This window comes from Sus scrofa, chromosome 14 (genome assembly GCF_054392235.1).
Source record: "Sus scrofa isolate SSC_HxYL_T2T_F1_AM1 chromosome 14, Sscrofa_HxYL_maternal_Yorkshire_Landrace_v2.0, whole genome shotgun sequence".
In the NCBI taxonomy this organism is placed as follows: domain Eukaryota; kingdom Metazoa; phylum Chordata; class Mammalia; order Artiodactyla; family Suidae; genus Sus; species Sus scrofa.
The window spans coordinates 48,462,630-48,487,169 of NC_139396.1; the positions used below are offsets into that span (position 1 = coordinate 48,462,630).

At 43.5% G+C, this 24,540-nt stretch overlaps 1 long non-coding RNA gene across 1 annotated transcript; it reads right to left on the reverse strand.

Moving 5' to 3' along the window:
* Positions 1–207: 207 nt before the first annotated feature.
* Positions 208–24,026, reverse strand: LOC102165372 (uncharacterized). The gene is made up of 3 exons (XR_002338810.2): positions 23,915–24,026; positions 20,586–20,696; positions 208–324 (listed from the first exon to the last, which is right to left on the reverse strand). It is a non-coding gene; the product is annotated as an uncharacterized LOC102165372 (long non-coding RNA).
* Between the last annotated feature and the right edge of the window lie 514 nt (positions 24,027–24,540).

Consider the following 24,540-nt stretch of genomic DNA (forward strand, 5'->3'; position numbering starts at 1 on the left):
ATGTGGTTTAATGAGTTGATTTAACTCGAACCGAAAATTCATTAAAATGTATTTGCTCTAAGTAAATATTTAAATGAATATTACACACACTAGGGAAGGAAGAGGCTTGTTTAATTCCGTTTGCCTTCTCTCTGGGAGTAATCTTCGTTTTCCCCTTATAGGCTGATTTTTCTATTAACCACAGTGTCTCCTGCCTGGGGGAGCCATACTGAAATCAACCAAGCCTCACCCAGATGGAGAGCATTTGGGTTTGGGTTGTGGAACCTTTTTGGAACTGGCTGCCTTCCAAGGCTTCGTGGTCCTTCTATAGTCGCATAACTGCACCTGTATGGGAATGATATGAAAGATGAAACCAGGTACGCATTTTTCCCCACATTCCTTTGTACTTTTGTTTCTAACAAGGCAGCTGGGGCATTTCTGGCTTGTTGCCCAAATGACAACACTTACAGAAGAAATGAAAATAAAAAGCAAACAAGTCTAAGGCCAGCTTTTTTTTCCTTGTCTTTTTAAAATATGTTATTTTTATTAGAGTATAGTTAATGTACTGTGTTTTGTCAATTTCTGCTATACAGCAAAGTGACTCAGTCACATGTATATATACACATTCTTTTTCTTATACTATCTTCCATTATGATCTATCCCAAGAGATTGGATAGAGTTCCCTATGCTGTACAGTAGGACCTCATTGCTTATCCATTCTAAGGCCAGCTTCTGAGATTCATCATAGAAATTTTAAACTCAAGGCAGAGCCAATGCTTTTTTGGGGGGTGGCACACCCAAGGCATGTGGAAGTTCCAGGCCAGGGATCAGTCCCGCACCACAGCAGTGACAATACCAGATTCCTAACCCACTAGGCCACCAGGGAACTCCAGAGCCAACACCTTTGAGACAATACAAAGCTGGGGTTGGGATGGGGAGGGGGAAGAGGTGGGCACTGAGTTTTAAGAATCCTGTTCTCCTGAGTTTCAGATTTTAGGTTCTGGTCTAAGCGATAGGCAAAGAAGAAAATGTGATTTGTCAGAAGGAGTTTCTCTTGTTTACCTGGAGTAAGGATTCCCTGTGCTCCGGGGCGGGTAAGAAAGAGTCAGAGAGAAAGGCAGACAAGATTATGAGCCGTCCTAAGGTGATGAACCCCTCAAATGGCTTGGGAGTCTGAAAATAGAAGGAGCCTGGGACCCATCCTGTTTCTTCACCATCCCCACGTGGACTCCCTCATGCCTCCTGGCACTGAGGGAAGGGTAGTAATGGCCACATGTGGGTCCTGGGCGGAAGGACCCTTTTGTTTCCCAGCCATCTGCCATGTGGCTGGGCATGAGCCCACACAGACTAGGCAGAGCTGGAAGAGAAGCCTGGGTCTTCTCACTGGGACTGGGTACATGAAGTGTGGGTGTGTGGGGGGTGTCCTTCCCAGTTATCAGGCAAGGAATGTTCAAGGTAGAGGCTTCGATCCTCTTGGACATCTAATCACCATGTAAATTCTCTCTCCTAGGAGTTCACCTCCCTCTACAGCATATACCCCAACGACACATCCCATGTTTTTTCTTCTTTGATGAAAATCGCACAAAATAGACTTTTATCAGAAAATATAAAGCCATACAGCAAATAGCAGGTATGTCACATGGATTCAGCATCAGAAGTATCAATATCAAAAAAAGGTAGAGGAGGGAGTTCCCACTGTGGCCCAGTGGGTTAAGGACCCGACATCTCTGTGAGGATGTGGGTTCCATCCCTAGTCTTGCTCAGGGGGGTTAAGGATCCTGTGTTGCTGTGGCTGTAGCATAGGTCGCAGATGCTACTCTGATTTGAGCCCTAGCCTGGGAACTTCCATATGCTGCAGGTGTTGCTGTAAAAAAAAAAAAAAAAAAAGAAGAAGAAGTAGAGGAATGCTTGATTTTTATATCTTTCCAGAAAAACGAGATTTCAGCATCACTCTCACGTAAAGAAGCTCTCAAAGAATACTCCATACAAGTAAAAACGGTATTATAGAGGTGTGTCAGGCTGTTGCTTGCCTTCGATTCCTGAAATTTTTACTAATGTTTAACCTGTTGTGATTAATGTTCTCCTCCTAAGTAAATACACACGTCCATTCCTGATTTTAATTTGTCATTTTCAACCCTTTTCTTAAAGATGGTCCCTAAAGTTGTATCTTCTCAAGACTTGAAGGAGAAAAGCAAGGTCATTTTAGAAAACAAAGTAGATTCCATTTCCTATACAGTGTGATCCATAGATTATTTGTAACCCTCCTTCCTCAAAGGGTGTTCTTCCACAATCAAAGGAACTTTACAGTTTCTCTTGAAGTGTTTGGAGACCACTTCAAAAAATACCACACTCTACAAAGTCTGGCTGCTGTCTTTGAATCTGTTTGCTTCTTGCTTCCTGGACATCAGAGCCATCGAGTTGAGATCAGTTAGAGAGGCATCCACAGTATATGAGAAATTAGCTATTGTGATGTGGTGTGTGTTAAGCCATTGTGATTTGAGGATTATTTGTTATTCCCTATATGCTTGCCTTTGCTGACTGCTGCAGTCCCCAAACTCTTTTAACCCCATGAAGCAAACATAACTAACTATTGCAGTTACAAAGATTCAAGCAATTACTCAGTTATTACATTGAATAATATGTTTGCTGCCAAATAATTTGAATGCACAGAAATAAATGTCATTCATAGAGCTGTTTGCCTATAATAATGTAATGAACTAATTGTTGAGTTGAAGCCTCATTTTTTTTTTTAAGAGGGTGAGGTGACCATTTTTAACTTTGTGATGGTCCCAGTAAAGGCTAGAGATGAAGCAATTTCTACCTCTGACCTGAGTGTATCCTGGGCCAACGTGCTTCTTCCCATTCTAACTGTACCAGTGTGTTGTTAGGGCATTTAAAAAAATAAACAGCCTCCATCCTCACAGAGAGCAGATTTACGTACCTCAAAATTCAACAATGCATCGACATAAACAGCACAAAACTCAGCAAAATACCTTTCAAGCTTTTGTCAAGCCCAGGCACATTTTTACAATAGTACTTTAAATTAAAGTTTCAAGTGGCTTATTTGAGCCTCGGGTTTCCAGTTGGTTGACATTAAAAGTGGTCTTAGAGTCAGCGTCTGTATTTTCTGCTCTAGATTATTCTTTTTTTTTCCCTTTTAACTCAAATATTCAAAAGAGCATGTGTGAACAGACAAACTTTCTGAAAAGGCCACTTCATTATCGCCCTCAATGATTTGAGAGTCCTGTCCTTATCAGCCCTGAAACTGGTTTCCTTTGTGTGGCCCGTGAGGGTCCCTGAAAAAGCTATTCCTCATTCATCAATTGCTTGCTATTCAGAACCAAATCTTAGTGCTTGGTGATTCTTGCCTTTCTGAAGATCCGCCTGTCATTGTACAAGATTATCATGCTGTTAAAACGTGATTAGCCAAGCAGGCTAATCTTTCAAAGTACCTCGAACCTGAAAGTAGGCGAACGAAGGACTTTTTGGGGTTTTTTTGTTTGTTTTTTTTTGTTTCCTTTTTAGGGCCACACCTGCGGCATATGGAAATTCCTAAGTGAGGGCTCAGATCTGGTGTTACAGCGGCCTACACCACAGCCACTGCAACACCAGATCCAAGCCACATCTGCCACCTACACTGCAGCTTGCGGCAACACAGGATCATGAACCCCCGGAGCGAGGCCAGGGATGGAAGCTTTATCCTCAAGGACACTGTATCAGGTTCTTAACCCACTGAGCCACCACGGGAATTCTCATGAGCGATGTTTTTGTACCTGTAAATCCTCACCAGCTTCTCACCTGAGAAGTGTGGGAAGTCCAACAGCGTGCTTATTCATCCTCGGGAACAGCTAACTGGCTGCCTCTTCCTTGCCAGGAGCTCTAGGACAACGGCCCTAGGCAGAGGGTTATCCAGGAAAAGAGGGATTTTAAAGCTAAGCATTGGCATTTATTTAAAGTTTCCATTTTTCTCCTTTGGGATTGGAGGGATCAAGAGGAAGCCTGAGGGAAGATACAGCATGATGCGTGTGTCTTGTTTTGATCCAGAGAGTGTGATCATCATGAGATTATAGGTTTGCCTTCCTGACTTTGCTGATTTTCTTACATTTTCAGGAGTAAAGATGTTTTACATCCAAGGTCAAACAAAAAGCAAAAAACAAAACAAAATGAAAAAAACCCTATCTGTATCCTGTAGGAGGTTTAACCTATAACAAACAACTCAAACAATAGTGATTAAGCCATAGAACAAGAATCTAGAGCCCCTCTGAGTTTAAAGAGCCCCTCTGCTGAGTTTATGGTCAACCTCTCTACCCAAAATGCAATTTCCTTTTTCATCCAACATGTTCCCCTCAAGGTGGAGAGGAATCAAAGCAAAAGGAGGACTGAAACAGCACACAAGCCCCTATGTCATCGTCCTTTAAAATAAAAAGCTTTTCTGGAGTTCCCATTGTAGCTCAGCAAGTTAAGGACATGATGTTTTGTTTGTGAGGACTCTGGTTCAATCCCTGGCCTCGCTCAGTGGGTTAAGTGTCTGGTGTTGCCATGAGCTGCAGCATATGTTGAAGATGCAGCTCAGATCCTGGGTTGCTGGCATTGCTGTGGCTGTGGTGTGGGCCTCTTGCTCTGATTTGACACCTGGCCTGAGAAATTTTTTTTTTTTTTTTTTTTTTTTTTTTTTTTTGCTTTTTAGGGCCACACTTGAGGCCTCTGGGGGTTCTCGGCTAGGGGTCTAATTGGAGCTACAGCTGCAGGCTCACATCACAGCAACGCCAGATCCAAGCAGTGTCTGTGACCTACACCACAGCTCAGGGCCACGTGGGATCCTTAAGCCACTGAGTGAGGCCAGGGATCGAAGCCAAGACCTCATGGTTGCTAGTTGGATGGATTCATTTTCATTGTGCCACAATGGGAACTCCTGGCCCAGGAACTTTCATATGCCGCAGGTATGGCCGTAAAAGGCTTCATGACAACCAACCTGAGACTTGAGCATAAGCCAGTCATAACCCCTGCAGCCCCCTCCCTTCCATGGCCCTTAAAACTTTATCTCACGGAGTTCCCATTGCAGCGCAGTGGTAATGAACCTGACTAGTATTCATGAGGACGTGAGTTCGATCCCTGGCCTCGATTGCTGGGTTAAGGATCCGGTGTTGCCGGGAGTTGTGGTGTAGGTCACAGAGGTGGCTTGGATCTGGCATTGCTGTGGCTGTGGCAAAGGCCAGCAGCAATAGCTCTGATTTGACCCCTAGCCTGGGAATGTCCATGTGCCTCATGTGTGGCCTTAAAAAGACAAACAAAACAAAACAAAACAAACTTTGTCTCCTGACTGGTACCTTGGAGATGGTCTGAGGACATTAGTTAGTCTTTCCTGGTTGCTGGCCCTCCTGATTAAAGCAGCTTTTCCTTTTCCACCAACACTTGTGTCTGGAGTATTGGCTTTTTGAGCACCAAGCAGACACACTTGGGTTTGGTACCCACCTTGCCCACCTCCAAGTGTATCAAGTAGAGACCACATACCATCTAAAGGGGAAGAGAGGCTTGAGACCCAGTCCTGGCTAAATGTCATATGAGGAGGTGGACTTGGGGCTCCTGAGCCTATGATTTCAAAGGAATCTAGAAATCTAGATTTTCCTGTGAACTCTCCCCACCCTTATTTTGGGGGTATCGAAGAAGTTTTGTGTAAATAACTTAAAAATATTTCAGTCTGCACATTGGATCCAGACTTTGGGTAATCTCTCCATCGTCTCTGGGCAGATGATGTTTTCCCTAAGAGCTGCGAAAGAAAGTCTGTGCTTGCACCTTCCCAAGGTTATTGAGGATAACGGCACCCTAATTCCCCCCATCCTGTTATATAGCTGTTTTTGATCCAGCCAATGAATATCGAGAGTCTTGTTTTTGCCCCCAAATAATCTACAGACTCTCTTTCTCGGGCAGACAAAGGTCCTAGGTTGCCTTTCTCGTCCCCTGAGGCAGCCCTGTCTTCTAATTGCTGCCCTGTGTTCCTATGAAGGTGACCATGGGTGGGCTGTGTCCCCATGGACCTCCCCGGGAGAGGGGACAGATATCTCTCCTGGGGAGGGGTTTGTGATGGTCTTCCATCTGAGAAACAGCAGCTGTTTGCTTAAGCCACCCCCAAATGACTGTATTCCATGCAGCTTTGAAACTCCACATAAATAATGGGCTTCTAGAAATACTTTCCTTGGATGAAGTGTAGAATTCTTTTTTTTTTTTTTTTTTTTTTTTTTTTTTGTCTTTTTGCCATTTCTTGGGCCTCTCCCACGGCATATGGAGGTTCCCAGGCTAGGGGTCTAATCAGAGCTGTAGCCGCCGGCCTACGCCAGAGCCACAGCAACGCGGGATCCGAGCCACGTCTGTGACCGACACCACAGCTTATGGCAACGCCGGATCCTTAACCCACTGAGCAAGGCCAGGGATCGAACCCTCAACCTCATGGTTCTTAGTCGGATTTGTTAACCACTGAGCCTTGATGGGAACTCCAAGTGTAGCATTCTTCATCCTTTTTTGGCGATACTGTCTGATGGTTCAGTTCATGCCATTAGGGCTGAGACTGAAGCCACACAGTCCATTCAGAACAATGATGGCCTGAAAATTATGAGAAAACCAAAGCCACTACCTCCCTGCCACCGGCCACCTTCAACTTAGATACACTCTGCCTTTGCCTCCCTGCTGGAGAAGAGTCTGTCCGCAGCTATTTTAAGAACAGTGCATTTAAGAAAGTGCATTTTCCACTAAGCTCTAACCAGGGCTATACGGATAATCCTTTCCATTTTAGCAAGTCCTTTAAGTGCCTGGCTGTGTAACAGGGTCCAGTAATTACAGATGATGCTGCAATCAGCTTTCAATTTTGAACACATAGTGGGGGGGGGAAGGTCTCCTCGGGGCCTAATAGAAGTTTATTGGCTTGTTTATTTTGCTAATGGATTTTTATCCCCAACCACCATCACTTGTCAGGGAGCATACTCTTAATTAAGAGAAAAGCTGGGACGATGGTGTTAGAAATATTGCTGCCTTTTTTTCCAGAAGCGGGCTGACTTAGAGACTCGTCAATGGGTGGTTGTTATTTCCAGACCCAAGCTTCTTGGTACCTAAGCGAACAGAAAGAAATGATGTCAACAGGAAACCCTTGTGAGATAAATTAACCTAAGGAAACTTTAGTAAAGTAAACCTTTCATGGGGGTCTCCGCCGGGAGTTGAGCGTGCTGGAAAACAGCAAACAACCGAAGGAATGAAACCCGGAAGCACTGGCCCAAACTGTATACAATGTTCCAAACACTTTCAGAGAAAAAGACTTTCTCTGCCATGCAAATCTGCCTCTGTGTTAGAGACTCCATGGGGATTTTGTGGCTCCAAAATATGGTTACAATATGGACAAAAATAATAACAGGAGCCCATGTTGCCGGAGCAGCATGTGAAAAGCATATTCCTATCAATTTTCATGGATGATCTCGTTTAATTTTCTCAACTATCTCTGAAGGAGAGAACCGTCGTCTGAGTTTTAGAAATCAGGGTGACGACGGGCTCTGATGTCAAACCACTCAGCAGCTCAGCTAATGAGTTAACACGAGGATTTGAATGCAGGACTCTACGCTTTATACAATACACACTCCTAAACTCCAAAGACTCTTTTTTGTTTTGTTTTCTTTATTATTATTAAAGTATAGTTGACTTAGGAGTTCCCACCATGGCTCTGTGGTTAGCAAATCCAACTAGGAACAATGAGGTTGCAGGTTCAATCCCCGGCCTTGCTCAGTAGGTGATGCCGTAAGCTATGGTATAGGTTGCAAACGTGCTCTGATCCCGCGTGGCTGTGGCTGTGGCGTAGGCCGGCGGTTACGGCTCTGATTAGACCCCTAGCCTGGGAACCTCCATATGCCGTGGGAGCGGCCCTAAAAAAGGCAAAAAAAAAAAGTGTAGTTGACTTATGTTTCTTCAAGTTGTTGTACTGCAGAGTGACCCAATCACACACATTTCCCTGTGCTGTACAGTAGGCTCCCATTGCCCACCCATTCCAAATATAACGTCTTTCATCCAAAAAACACCCATTCTCATTCATGGCCTCCCCAGAGTTCATGTCCATCCGCGTCCTTTTGACATCAGTGTATAATGGATGAAGCAACCACTGGACATCCCATTAGGGTAGGTCAGGGTTATGGTTCTCAAGCAGTTGCTAAATATACTTTCAACTTTTGGTTTTTTTTGTGTGACATTTGTTATCAGGTTCATTTACACATCTCCTCTGCTAAAGCCTGATGGTGTTGGTCCAAAGATAATCATGCCATTTGATAATAAACATAAAGAAAATATTGAGTAACGGTAATAGATTCTTTCCTTAGGTGCTTTATTCTAATTTGGAAACATACCCTTTGATGCAACCATTTCCAGAAATCTGTCTGGGCAAATAAATGCTAATACAATGACTGCCTCAGACGGTGATAAAAATAACTGCGGATGCCTTTTTTTTTTTTTTAAGGGCTGCACCCACAGCATGTGGAAGTTCCCAGGCTAGGAGTTAAATTGGAGCTGCAGCTCCCAGCCTACACCACAGCCATAGCAATACCAGATCTGAGCCGCATCTGTGCTACACCATAGCTCACAGCCATGCCGGATCCTTAACCCACTGAGCAGGGCTAGGGATCGAACCCAAGTCCTCATGGATGCTAGTGGCATTTGTAACCCACTGGGCCACAAAGAGAACTCCCAACTGCTGATGACTCAGGCAAGAATAAAACCCTCCTTGACCAGAAAAATGTAGGATCTTGAGGTCATTGAGAAAATGTGTCATAGCCACGTTGCAGAAATTAAAGGCCAAACTGCCAATAACCAACATGCCTAATATGTGATTTCTACACTGGGGTTTTCTCAAGTACAGTCAAGTACATTTACATTCTGACTTTCCCCCTCATCATAGTACTTGTGGTCATTTCTCTAAGTACTCTCAGGGAAGTCGCATCAGCCCTGGCCAATAATGTTGTAATGAGCCTTCTCAAGCCTGTTCTCAACACTAGCACACCCACAACAATATGGGGACATCCAGAAATGAACGCTGTCTTTTGATATAAGCCAACTCCACTCCCCAGGACCCCACTCCAGGCAAAGAGGAAAGGGGAGGAGCCGGATGCTCTAAAGCCCCTGTCTTTCCCTTGCTTTAGGTCTGCAGATCCTTCTCCTGTTCTGTCCTGATGCTTCTCAGGGCATGTAAGGTCCTCCTTGCTGCCTTGTAAGTAGGATAGTAATGCTTGTGCCTTGGAAACCTCCTCCATCTGCAGCCTATACGCCTCCATCCTTCATGTCCCAAACAGGCCCCAGATATCTCCCCACTACCAGCTCCTCGGGCATCAAGAGCCTGAAAACATCCTATTAACATCTTCTGAGTATCTGTATTGGGAATGCAGTGGCAGCTCCTGGAGGATTTGTGGAATTACCTTTTTTAAAAAAAAAACTGGTTGGTAGAGTTCATGTTGTGCCTCAATGGGTTAAGAACCTAACGTAATCTCCCTGAGGATGCTGGTTTGATCCTTGGTTTTGCTCAGTGGGTTAAGGATCCATCATTGCAGCAAGGTGCAGAATAAGGCACAGATTATGGCTCACATCCAGTTTTGCCTTGGCTGTGGCTGTGGTGTGGGCCAGCAGCTGCATCTCCAATTCTACCCCTAACCTGAGAACTTCCCTATGCTATGAATGTGGCCGTAAAAAGAAAAGAAAAAAAATGGTTGGGGAGTTCCCTGGTGGTCTAGCGGTTAGCGATCTGGCATTGTCCCTGTTGTGGCTTGGGTTCAATCCTTGGCCCGGGAACCTCTGTAGGCTGTGAGCGTGGCTGGAAAAAAAACAGTTGGTTTCTGATATATTTTGGATGTGAGCTCCTTATCAAATAGATGGATGGTTTGCCTTTTCATTCTGTTGCTATTTCCACAATTGTGCAGAAGCCTTTTAGCTGTATGGAGTCCCACTTAGCAGTTTTTGCAATTGTTGCCTGGGATTTTTGGTGTCCTAACATTGCCAGATCAGCTGCCCTGTGACAAGGATTATGAGGTGGCGCTACTTCCAATGCTTGGGAACAAAGCATAGTGGGAGATAAGTGGGAGCCTCCTCCCGCTGCCTGGACAGAATCAAGGACTCTGTGACATCTGGGCTCTTGAAATCCTTGAGAATCTTGGAATAGGTAACCCAGGTCCTACCCCCCAGAATGCAGACTTGGTCCCCCTTTCAGGAATGAGGCGGCCACGTGGTCAGATTTGTGGCGAGTACTGCCTGCGTGTCAGCGGACACCGGGTCTTGCTGGAATTCACCTGCTCAGGTAAAGACACCAAGAAAGAAAAAGCTCCTGAATCTAAAAAATAATTTTGAAGAATTCTGAAGCATACTGCAAGTCCATAGAGCATTTCTCTTCATTTTGAAAAGGTTTTGTTTATAAGATAATATTGCATCACAGAGAAAATTTGAGAAACTGAAATCGTTGGCAAAATACCTTCTGTTTAAGGTTGGTTTTCTGAGACAGTTTCTCACACTGGGTCATTCACGTGACGCACTCTGCTCTGTCCAAGGACCAGGTGTTCTATTATTTAACTTGTTCTTTTTTTTCTTTTAAAATCTAAATTGACGTCTTTAAATTTTAACACTTATTTTCTCTTTGTACGAGGCCAAAATAGCTCTACAATTATGCATGTGATGGCCCAATTATGCTTATTTTTAGAGCAAACACGCATGATGACCACCATAATAATGAAATCAAATGTTTATCCTTACGCCTTAATGGTTCTCGCTTCTAGTGATGCAAATGCCACATTGGGTTCAGTATTCTTTTAAGTTTATGCTTTTCTGCAGAAGTCAGGGTTTTATCAGAGAAGAGATAAAGCAAATGATACAAACTATACAATGGCTTTTAAGAATGAAACCACATGGGTTCTGGGACCTGGCTAAGTATTGTGTGTAAGGATTAAGTCCTTGCTTCTTGAGTTTGACAAGAAATCAGCAGAACCAGAAGTTGGGAGGAGAAGACAGATGAGTGTCTTAATCCTGGCCTCCTCTATTGATTCATCACATTCATTCTTCTTTTTATTAAATTTTTTTTGACCACGTCCACAGCATGTGGAAGTGCTCAGGCTAGGGACTCAACCCACACCACAGCAGTGACACAAGCCACAGCAGTGACAGTGCCAGATCCTCTACCGAGCCACCAGGGAACACCAATTTATCAGGTTCTTTTTTTTCACAGTCTCAGAGTAATGTTTCAAAGTTGAATTCTGACCTTGACCATCTTCTTCTTAAAAAAATCTTTTTTTTTGATTCTTTAATTTTATTTGTTGCTTTTTAGGGCCCCACCCACAGCAAATGGAAGTTCCCAGGCTAGGGGTCCAGTCGGAGCTACAGCTGCTGGCCTACACCACAGCCACAGGAACACAGGATCGGAGCCACGTCTGTGACCTACACCACAGCTCATGGCAACACTGGTTTCTTAACCCACTGAGTGAGGCCTGAAATCAAACCCACATCCTCATGGATACTAGCCAGGTTCATTACCGCTGAGCCATAACGGGAACGCCTTTAAAAATCTTAAAAGTCTTCTTTTGATCTCCAAATGCTTTCATTGTTTATAGGACCATGAAAGATCAGGCCCCTCTTTCTCACCCTGTCTCATCATTCACAACGGTTTCCTTTGGACCCCAGGCTCTGGATACATTGAAATCTCTGCAAGTCCTGAGCAAAGCAATGTCCATTGTTGAGGAATTAATACGTCCTTCTCCCTCTGCCTGGCCTGCCCTTCACTATCCAAATACATCCTCAGCCGCTTCTCCTCCAACCTTTTCTTAATTTTCTAGTTTTCAGCCTAGAGGCATCCTCCTCCATGAGCAATTTTTTTTTTTTAAAGAAATGTCAAAGTTAAGGATGCCTCTGGGCTGAAGAATGTCATGTGTTTGATGCCCATGGGATGGAACGTTCAGAACAAAATGGAGACAGACTGTGGTCCAATGGGCTTACCCTCCACTCGCTGGTATCAAACACAGAACCTAGATGGCTAACTTCTCCACAGAAGGAGAAACTTGCAGTTGTCAGGGAGTCCTGAGGCTCTGAGCTGGCTTTTCTCACAGCTACGGGTGAAGAGAGGGCTGGGGGTGGGAGGAGTGGGGGGGTGGTCGGAGGAGACACTGAAGCCCACCACTCAAGTGCAGTGGGGACCCTCTGCCCTGGTGAAAACGCAGGGAACTTTGAAGCTGTACTTCACTGTCATCTGCTAACAACCTCCATGCAAGCCCAGTTCCATTATTTCCTACATCTGTGAAATCCAATCACAACTTTCTTTAGCATCATTGGAGACACAAAGGGCCACATCCCTCTCTGATCTCTTCGGGGCCACTTTCCTATCAAAAAAGCTTGAATACATCAAAGGAGATTTAAGAAATGGATTAGATCTTATATATGCTGTGTTGCCATATAGATATTTTATAGGAATGAAGGTGATGGGTTTGACACCGTCTACTGCCCTTATATATATATATATCCCCTTGGAGAGAGAAAAATGCATAAATAAAAGGCAGAGGGGACTCCAATTTTGTAACTGGGATCTTCCTGATAATTCAGCAAATTACATTCCTAGGGACCCCTAAGGCACCAAGTTCAGGGTCCTAATAAAGTATTAATTGTGTAATATATATCCTTTCTTCATTAGTCTTTGCCTCCCTTCCCCCAGCAGCTTCTGAATTAGGAAACCTAACCAGGGGATAATATTAGACACCCAATGCATGCTCAGAGAATGAATGAATCAATGAGTGATTCCATGAGGTTCTTTCAATGCTTTGTTCTGAGCAAAGACATAGTTTTGTCTTAGGAAGCGATGATCCATGAGTCTCTTTCCTACCTGTGGCTCAAGACCACAATTAGGCAACTCTCAGGTGTATTGCTTTTCCAAGGAACACCTCAAACTGATTATTCTTCCAAGTCCTAAGTATTCCTGCCTCCCACGTGGTCTACTGCATTCCCAGAGCTCAAATGTCTATCATTGATTTGACCTGTATGTCTATTACCTGGATGGTTCATTCAATCTCCCTCACTTCTTGGGTGCAAAATTATGAAAGCCTTTGCCTTAGGGTACGGTTTTGCTAAAGTTGGCCTCACTCTCAGCTGGCTGGGTTGAATTTTGTGAAACAAGTTCAATAGCTCTCTTCAACACTCGTGGAACCATTTAAGGGGGTTATTTTCCTGATGAATCTTTTGATAAGGAAAGAAAGCAGCCAAAAGCCTTTCTGTATTTGGAATGCTTTTCTGAAATAAGCATATATATTTTTTATATATATATTTATATTTCATATATATGAAATCTAATAAATCTTTAGAGGAAAGATTTCAGTAGTAGCTTCCGCTTATGTGACATGCATGGAGTTCAAAGTATAGGCATCAAAGAGGAGAGGAAGAACAAATGAATTTGGAAAGCCTATGAAGTCCCATGGAATAAGACATGTTCCATCCATCCTGCTGTGTTGCCTGATTAACCTGGGATTCTGATTTAAAAGGCGAGGCATCCAAATCAGTGGTTCCTTGGAAAGGATTCATAAACTTGGTCAACCATTTTAAAACCTCGAAAACTGTGCTTCTGAGCTGCAGGTATTAAAGGAGCCAGGCCATCCTCATTACATGATTGAGCTGAAGGTATAGGAAATAATTTCCATCCTTTTTTTCTTATAGAGGATTCTGGATGGGTCAGAGGAGAAAATGGCCATGTCTGGCAATGCCTTTCCTTCAAGAGCCTTGTGTCACTTAGCAGGATCCGAACTTGTTGGGAGCTAATGGGAAATCTGAGTGTGAATTTGATTTATGATGGACTAACTTTTACATCTAATAAAATCCATGTCTGTAGAGTCTGTGGGTGTGAAAATTGTGTCATCTTCATCATCACCCACCTTTCCATTTAATCTATGGCATATCCCTAAGTAAAATTGCAAATAAATGGAATTAAATCTAGCACAACCATCAGTCGGAAATTGGGAAGAGGGGAGGAAGGGCAACATCTTCTTGGGGCTTGTGGACCCAAAGAAAATCCTCAGTCAATTACTATGTAAAGGAGCTTCCACTGGGCTTGGTAGAGACAAGTTGTAGCAAGTCTGTGACAGGGTCTGGAAATATTCAAACTTCTCCAGCAAAAGAATCCCTTGGGGAAAATCCTGATTCTATGCAGTCATTTATAGCACTTGAAGCTCCCAACCTGCACACACAGAGGTATTTTGTGTGATTTTAATTATAAAGGCACTTTTCAAATTTATTGCATTTTAAACTGATTTTCCTTGTTTTTAAGTGCAGAAGTTATACCCATCTGATTCATAGATATATAACGAGAATGTCACCCTAGGATCCTTGGGCCCAGAGCTTACACATCTGTTGGAAGCACCATTAACAATTTTTTTTTTTTTTTTGTCTTTTGTCTTTTTGTCTTTTGTTGTTGTTGTTGCTATTTCTTGGGCCGCTCCCGCGGCATATGGAGGTTCCCAGGCTAGGGGTTGAATCAGAGCTGTAGCCACCGGCCTAGGCCAGAGCCACAGCAACGCGGGATCCGAGCCGCGTCTGCAACCTATACCACAGTTCACAGCAACGCCGGATCGTTAACCCACTGAGCAAGGGCAGGGACCGAACCCGCAACCTCATGGTTCCTAGTCAGATTCGTTAACCACTGCGCCACGACGGGAACTCCACCATTAACAATTTTTTACACATTCTTCCAAATCTCACTCTTTCACTTATTCTGCTGTCAACTTGACCATTCCCAACAAACCTCCCTTTCACTAAGTATTTACACAAATGTGATTTTTCTCATGTACAGCTTCATAGCTCACCCAAGTGGTACTTTTAAATGGTGAACTGGGGAGTTCCCCGGTGGATTAGTGAGTTAAGAATCTGACATTGTTACCACTGTGGCTCTGGTTACTGCTGTGGCTCAGATTTGATCCCTAGCCCTGGAAATTTGCATGCCCCAGGCATAGCCAAAAAATAAAATAAAATAAAAGGTGAATGGGGAGGAGAGACAAATGAACAGACAAAAAACTTTCTCAAGAATGTTTCTGTCCCTATCTGTCAGAATATTGTCTGGAGTATTTTAAAAAACCTAAGATCACTGTGAATATGAATTGTGACACCCCCCTCCCCCGCCCCGAGTTGCCTGCAACCCGCACAACGTTACATGGTGACCCTCCACCAGAACATGTGATGCTTCCCCTCCCCACCCATGCACACACACACACACACACACACACACACACACACACACACACACACCACACACACACACAATATCTCAAATATCTGGGGGCCTCACTGCTTCATGGTCACTTCTCATGCAATTCTGTCCAAGTTTTTGTTTCTCTTTTCCTTATGTCAAGGTAGACACCAAAATGAGCCTCTTCTGCTTCTCGAATGCTCCAACCCAACAATGATTTCAGAGGTTTAGTTCAGTGATTCCCAAAAGGGGGAGATTTTGCACTGTCTAGAGACATTTTGGGTTGTCACGACTGGGAAGGGGATGCTTCTAGTAGGTAGAGGCCAAGGATGCTATTAAATAGTCTTCAAGGCACAGGAAAGCCTTCCCACAACAAAGTGTTATCCAACCCCAGACGTCAACAGTGCCAAAGTTGACAAACCCTCATTTAGTCCCTTTACTGAGGACATCCAAAGTTGTGGGGAAAAGGCCCATCACACTGCCTCCTGCCATCTCCTGGGCTCCCACACCTATCTCTGTGCTCAGCCTTTCTGCCCTCAAAGCTCTCCACTCCATTCACCTCAAGAGAGATGGGTTTTTTCCAGACCTCCCCAGTGCACACCAGCTCTCCTTCCTGAATCCTTATAGCACTGATCAGTTGGTATCCAGAACCACAGAGACATCCCCAGCCCAGGGAACTTACGAAGACATTTCCCTGGAAAAGTCCTCATGAAAACCAATAAGAGAACAGAAAACTTCCAGCTCTGCAGATACATATAGAAGTTTTGTTTTGTTCTGTTTTTTTCTTTTTAAGCTGCTCCCAAAGCATGCCAGATCAGGGATCAAACCCATGCCATAGCAGTCACCCGAACCATCGCAGTGATGCCGCTGGATCCTTAACCTATTGCACCACCAGGGAACTCCTGGAAGTAATCATTCAAATTTTAAACAGGTCAGTTTAACCAGTGTGTAATACAAAATGCTAATTAAATACGACTGTATTTGAATAATTGGAAATAATAGATACCACTCAAATTAGTAATAAATCGTCAAGCACCACATTATTTCACAGCTGGTTGGCTGAATAGATTGTAAACTTAGCTAATGATATTGCTCCATTATGGTACCAATTTAGCCAGGAAAATAAAAAGACCAGCAATTTTCAACTAATTCACTCTAACATCAGGACTCGGGATCTGAACCAAAGAGGGGGGATATTATCTATGAGACTTTTTAACAAATACGCTCTCCGTTTATCTTTCTGCTACTTTATGATATAGGTATTGTGAGCATCTTTATTTTACAGACAATTTAACCTAAATTCGGGGTAGTAAAATCAGTGTCTAAATTGGTTCATATGATCTCCACGCTATACAGTTAAATATTTTAAAATATTCGAGCATGTATAAAGAAAATATTTCACATAAGAGTGTCATTCCTAAAAAACAACAAACAAAAAAACAAACCAAACCAAACCAAACCAAACTACAATTCAGAATGCAAATAAATCCAAAGTTGTTTGGGAATGACTGGCATTTTTTTCCTTTTCTTTTAAATTAAAATATAGTTGATTTACCATGTTCTGTCAATTTCTGCTAGAACACAAAGTGACCCAGTTATATACACACACATTATTTTCTCATATTGTCCTCTATCATGTTCTATCCCAAGAGACTAGACACTGTCTATACCTTCCCTGTTGTATACATCAGGACCCAATTGCCCATCCATTCTAAATGTAATAGTTTGCATCTGCCAACCCCAAACTCCCAGTCCATCCTATTCCCTCTCTACACTTTTTCTTTTTACTGGCTAAATGGGCACCTCCCTGAAGCCCAGAGGAGGAAAACATTGAGCTCCTTATGCAAGATGCTGGGACGAACTTAGCAACCTCCCTGCCCCCAGGCTGGCGCAACCCTGGGAAGCCTGCACAATCCTATGGATGGCATGTCAGCAGCTGTCCCCACAGCCTCGACCTAAGTCCTGTACCACCTGGGCTGACTCACACTGAGATCTCGTAACAGTGAAGCCCTGTCTCGAGTCACACCCCCTACAATCTCTCTTGTGCCCTCCTTTATTGTATCTGCCCTTAAATCTCACTTGGTCCCATTCTCTTTCAACCCTCCCTGTTCTTCCTGTCTATGACAGCCCTTCCTGTTTTTAATTTTTTTTTTTTTTTTTTTTGGTCTTTTTGCTATTTCTTTGGGCCGCTCCCACGGCATATGGAGTTTCCCAGGCTAGGGGTCAAATCGGAGCTGTAGCCACTGGCCTATGCCAGAGCCACAGCAATGCGGGATCCAAGCCGCATCTGCAACCTACACCACAGCTCACAGCAACACCGGATCGTTAACCCACTGAGCAAGGGCAGGGACCGAACCCGCAACCTCATGGTTCCTAGTCGGATTCATTAACCACTGCGCCACGATGGGAACTCCCCTTTTTTAATTTTTAATTTTCATTGGCATACAGCTGATTTACAATGTTGTGTTAGTTTCTGCTGTACATCAAAATGATTCAGTTATACATATATACATTTTTTATTCTTTCCCACTATGGTTTATCACAGGATATTGAATATAGTTCCCTGTGCTATACAGTAGGACTTTGTTGTTTATCTAACCTATATGTATAATAGTTTTTACCTGGTAATCACAAATTCCCAATCCATCCCCACTCCTCTTGGCAACCACAAGTCTGTTCTCTCTTTGTCAGTCTGTTTCTGTTCCATAGATAAGTTCATCGGTGTTATATTTTAGATTCCATATGTAAGTGATGCCATACGGAATTTGTCTTTCTCTTTCTGACTTACTTTGCTTGGTATGATCATCTCTAGGTCCACCTATGTTGCTGCTAATGGCATTATTTCCCCTTTTTTGATGGCTGAGTTGTATTCCATTGTGTATAGTATCACACGTCTTTTATCCATTCATCTTTCGACATTACATCCCTTCTTGATGAACTTTCTGTACCATGAGAATCTCAAAAGCAATCCTCCTAATTATCTTTGTACCAAGGTCATCTACATCCTGGTCCTTATATTCCATTATGCCTACCCAGCCAATTAAAAACTCCTGATAACTTCAGATACCCACGTAGACTAGACCTGTGCCCAGGCTATGAGGAGCTAGAGGGGATAGTCTTGATTTCTTTGCTAGTTCATGGTCTCCATCCCCAAGAAGACTCTTAAGGCCACTCAACTCTCAGAGGACATGAATCCAGACATCTTCCTCACCAAGTGCCTTTCCTGATCTCCCAGTCATTTCCCACACTCCCCACTCCCAGGGAGGCTCCTGCCTCTCAATTGAGAAGAAACAGAGACTATGAGGGGGGACCTCACTCCATCTACTGTCTCACTCATTGTCCTTATCTGCTCTTGCATCCCTGAAGTTATCTCCTTGCTAGTTTCAACGGACCAGATCTCACCTCAACATCCTGTGCCCTCCTTTATTCCTCATTCTGATTCACTCATCCTTCCAATCCAAACCTTCTTCTGAAATCGCCCCTAGAAGGTCACTGATAACCTTCTGATGGTCAAGGTGATGGGTCCCTCCTACCTCTCTTTTCACATATCCTGTTCCTACTTAATTTTTTATTCCTTTCTCTCCCAACTCCAGACTCATCTCTGAAAAGTTGGGGGCTCAGACTCTGGCATCCAGCTTCCAGGGTTCAAACCCCAGATCTACTATTTTCTCACTTTGGTGACTTTGGGCAAGTTATTATTTATTTATTTATTTTTGGTTTTTAGGGTTGCACCTGCGTCATATGGAGGGCCCCTAGGGAGGGTTGAATTGGAGCTGTAGCTGCTGGCCTACGCCACAGCAACGCCAGATCTGAGCTGCATCTGCCACCTACACCACAGCACACAGCAACGCTGGATCCTTAACCCACTGAGCAAGGCCAGGGTTGAATCTGTGACCTCATGGATACTAGTCAGATTCATTTCCACTGAGCCACAATGGAACTCCCAAGGCAAGTTATTTTTTATCTCTATACCACAGTTAGCTCATCCTGGAAATAGTTGATAATAAGCAGTATCACAGGTCATAAGGTTGATGTGAATATTGAATTCTTGCCTTGGATAATTCTAGCCAGTATTTCTTTATCAAACTCTTAGTGATTGTCTATTATGCACAAAGACCTGGGAATACAGATGTGAACCCAGGCTCTGTGGTCAATAGAACTTCCTGTTGTTAATTTGTTTAAAAACTCAATTAATAAAAAGATATCTTTACTGTTTCTCCTTCAAATAGCCATTGTGGCTCCTTTATGGATTTTCAAAGTCACACTCTTTTTTTGTTCTGCACAAATACTGGGGCTCCCCTTGTTTTCAAAGGTATATTTGATCTCCTTTTAAAAGATATACTGACCTCTTTTCAAATGCATATTACATTTTATTTCAAAGTCAGCTTCCTGATGACTAAAAAGCACTTTCTCCCCTGAAGATCACAAAGAATGTTTGGAATGATTCAAGGAATGGGAGACATTTGGCACAAATTCAGGTGGAAAAGCCTGCAATTTGGATGGTTTGGAATATCAAGTGCAATGGTCTCAGCCTGTGGGTGGTGAGCATGTCCCTCCTTCTTTCTTGCTGTACAGTCTTTATGAATAAAAACTATGGGTTTTAAATTCTGTATTTTGGGCATCTATCATCCCACAAGAATATAGAGACAATCATTATATTATTTGAAGTCACTTAGAGTGTGGTGGTCTTGACTGCATCCTCTCTGTTGTACCATTTCTTTCTCACCTTGGTTCTATTTCCTTCTAAAATATTCATGGAAAAAAATGGAAGAAAATAAACTTATAAACAAAAATATCCTGTGTCCCTGTGAAAATAATCTACTAAAATCTAACTTCTAAATCTGGAATGAAACTTTAAGGTCATTAGCGTTAAACTAAGAAAAAAAATGTATCTGTTCTTCACCTCTTTACTTCATTGTACAAAACATCAACTCAGTTGCGGGGGGAAGCTCAGGTTGCCTGATGCAGTGAAATTAAACCATCCCAAAACATATGGCTTAAAAATAAGAATTTAGGAGTTCCTTTCGTGGCTCAGTGGTTAACGAATCCGACTAGGAACCATGAGGTTGCAGGTTTAATCCCTGGCCTTGCTCAGTGGGTTAAGGATCTGGTGTTGCCATGAGCTGTCGTGTAGGTCACAGACGCAGCTCAGATCTGGCATTGCTGTGGCTCTGGTGTGGGCCAGCAGCAACAGCTCCGATTAGACCCCTAGCCTGGGTACCTCCATATGCTGCAGGTGCGGCCCTGGAAAAAGACCAAAAAAAAAAAAAAAAATTTATTTTGTTTACAAATCTGCAGATTGCACACTGCTTAGCAGAGTTAATGCTTCTCTGCTCTGTGCCTTACCAATGGGGAGTGGAAGATTCCATTCCAATGTAACTTGCTCACCTACCTTGCACATTGGTGCTGTCTGTCAGCTGGAAGCTCAACCAGGGTGATGAGATGGGGCCTCACTCTCTAACTCCACAGGACAGGATGCTTGGGCTTCCTCACGGCGTGTCAGCTAGGCTCCAAGAGGAGAGTACATAAAACATTGGGAGAAAGCCTTTTACACCCTGGTCCTGGAAATCAGGTAGTAAATAGTATGGCTTCTACCGCGATCACAGGAGTGCCCAGATGCAAAGGCACAGGGACACAGACCACACCTTCCAATGGGAGGGGTATCCAAACCACATTTTAAGAAGAGCATGTGGGAAGTTCCCTCTGTGCTGCAGTGGGTTAAGACTGCAACTGCAGTGGCTCAGGTTGCTGTGGAGGTTCAGGTTCAATCCCTCACCTGGCACACAGTGACTTAAAGGATCCAGCATTGTGGCACTCGTGGTGTAGGTTGCAGTTGTGGCTTGGATTCAGTCCATATGCTGTGGGTATGGCCATGAAAAAAGAACAACATAAAAGCATGTGGTGTGGGAGAAATTGTAACCAAGCTGGGCCCTATGGGGTCTTTAAGGAAGAGACCCCCTCTTCCCCATAACCTCTGCTGTATCTCCTCTCTCAAGTACCCAGATAACAGTACTGCATGCATATTTCCTGAGTTTTTCAGATGCTAAAAACCACACCACATGGAAGAAATCAACTGCTTGATGACCATATGTATGTAGCCCCCAGACCTTCTGGCACCTAAGCATGGGTAATGTGAACCCCTATGACACCACCCCGCTACATCAACCTCAACCAATAAGAGACTTGAGCATGAGCCAGTCACACACCCTGGGATGCTTGTTCCCCACCCGGACTTTAAAATTGCTTTGCTGGGACTCTTTGGGGAGGTTGAGGTTTTGAGGGGTGTGATCCACCCATTCTCCTTACATGACCCTGCAATAAACCTTTCTCTGCTTCCAACTCGCAAGTTACAGTTTGGCCTCACTGTGTGTCTGGCACACGAATTGTTCAGAAACAATTTCTTTCTGAATTCAATGAACGCTAAGTATGACGTCTATCATAGGTGCCAGAAACATCCAGATAGATGAGGCCTAGTCCCATTTGTGATACTGTCTACTTCTAGAACCTGGCTGCCCCTTGAATGTTACTTCAAAGGTTCTTATTAATTTTTAACATCTCAACCTCTTCTCTTTTTTTTAATGATTTTTATTTTTTTCCATTATAGCTGGCTTACAGTGTGCTTCATTTTCTAGCGTGGATACACACCAAACCAGTATACCAGACATCACAGGAAAGCTGCTTCCAAAATAACCTGATGCTTCTCTCCATTTACAATTTTCCGATTGCTCTCCCTTTGATCCAAATAACAATCCATCACTTCAACTTGCATGTGAAACAGATGCTTGATTTCTAACATTTGGTAAAAAATATAAACTACACTCCTGTGCCTTTGAGGCAGTTTTCCTCTGATTAGAAAAGGTGGAATTCTTTCTAAAGGACAGTTGGAATGTATGTACAGAAAACCATAAAGCGGTCTGCCTGGGTCTGCCTGTTTCACATCATGTAGGCATTTTATTTTTAAACTTTGTATTTGATCTCTGGGACTTTGAGGTTTGGATTGGGCTAAGCATCATTTATGACAACAGAGAAACAGAAAGGCAGAGTGACTGGTGTCCGTCCATCAGAGAGCGAAAACAAAGTTGCCTTGCGTTACAGGATCCACGGTAATTCAGCTCCAAGATCAGTACAAGAAGGGCGCATCCAGGTCTCCCAAATTGCATGAGAGAAGGCAGAAAATCACTGCAGAAGCCACATCCTTGCTTTGCTCCTGCTTCCCACTGTGGATCTGGCTGCTCCCATGATACTGGAAACCCAGATTTTTAAAAATCTTCACCTTTTTTTCTCTGACTGCAACCACATTGTTCACACTCTGAGTTTCCTTTCATCTGGGGACAGCTTTGTTCATTGAACCACTGTTACAGCTAACACAGCTTCTGTCTCTGACCCATGGAGCCATTGCAGGTGAAGTGCATTTTATTCTCTAAGGATGCTGCCTTAAACCCTTTCTTCTTTCACAGTGATGCTATTGTCGACTCAAAAAAAAAAAAAAAAAAAAAAAAAAAACACATGCAACTTAAAAGTTGAGAGCTAAGTTTTCTTTGGAGCAAAATGAGGACTATAGTCCAGGAGGCAGCATTTCAGACTGCTCTGAAATACTACTCCAGAGGGGTAAGGGGAAGGCTACTACATATGTGATTTTGGTGAAGGGGCAGGTACATGCAACTAAGCACACATTTTACAGAAGGTTGCTGCTGGTCTCGGGAAGGTCACTACTAGTCACAAGGGGGCAGATGTCACCAAGAAGGATTTCAGTACTTTTTGAGATACCAGGAAATGCAAGAATTGGGCTCATAAAATCTTCTCCTGAAAATATCTAACTATCTGAAGACCAGCACACAGAGCCCCTCACTCCTGGTCTCCACCCTGAGCTCTTTCAGGGGGTGTTGAGGGTCGGCAGCTGCAGTGGCTCATGGTTCAATCCATGAAGAGGCAGATGGCAAGTGCCAAGCTCCAGTTCACACTATGAAGATACTGTCACTTTTTTTTGGTACCAGGGGAATCTGCTACATCACGCCCATTGACCCTAGGGCCAGTTGTCCTGTTAACTACACTGGGTTTTCCACCTGTTGCTCATCTGCTGCATGGGCAGGGAGGGTCATGGGGCTGGATCGTTGTTGAGCAGGACTTTGCCAAGACACAAGCTTGAGGGTGTGGTGGTGGTAGTGTAAACCCCGAATGGCTAGCTTGTCCCTCGGTAATGAAAGTGCTTCATTTCAGCTTCCATTAAAGGCAAGCACTTCAAAAGGGGCATCCGCTTCGAAGCTGACTATCTCCAATGAGTACAACCACACGCCTGGATAAAGAACCAGCCCTCCCCCAATCGTTGTAGAGATCTCGGTGGTGACTGCGGTAACAGACCATTTGGGCTGCTCGTTTTTCTCCCTCTTGCTACATTTGAAAATCTCACTTTCATGTTTTTTTGTTTGTTTATTTGCTTGGGTTTTTTTTTTTTTTTTTTGGATACATCTGTGGCATATGGAAGTTCCCAGGCCAGGAGCCAAATTGGAGCTGCAGCTGCTGACCTATGCCACAACCACAGCAACACCAGATCTGAGCTGCACTTGTGACTATTCCACGGCTTGCAGCAATGTTGGATCCTTAACCCACCCAATGAGGCCAGGTATCAAACCTGAGCCCTCAGGGATACCAGCTGGGTTCTTTACCACTGAGCCACAGTGGGAACTCCTATTTCCCAGACATTGATCTAAGAGCATTACTCACATCATCCAGGTATTTTGTCTGCAGGCTCAGCACCAATGTCATAGCTGAGACGCAGAAATTCTCTTTTCTTTCTCCCATTGTCTTCATATTTCTCACCCAAACGTGTTCTTCTCACTCGATTATAATGAAACATGCAGATGTGTTTGTTGAGAGCTGCAGAGTGGGGAGAGAAAGAAAGGAGATTAAAATACATCTGTTTTCCTCATAGGACAGAATTTTGGAAATCCCATTAAAAAGCCAAATAAACACAAAGCGTTGTGCAACTTATACTTTCCAGCATTCACAAAGACCTGATTATTTGTCAAGCCTGGTGTTAGAAGATTTCTGTATATTATCTCATTTAATTCTTACCATAACCTAAGAGGTAGGTATTATTATTCTTCCCCATTATGGGGAAGAAAACCAAAACTCTGAATCGTGTCCAAGGTCACCTTGAAAGTAGGAGGCAGCGGGAGGTGACTTGAATACCAAGTTAATAGACTACAGGCTTTTAAATTCCTAGGTTAATCCAAGATCCACTGAGAGAACCAAACTCACTGCCCAGAGGACCATGGATTTTCCTGCCAAGTTTCCCGAAAGGATGTTTACATTTTCTTCACTTCTTTTTATTGCAATAACTTTTTTTC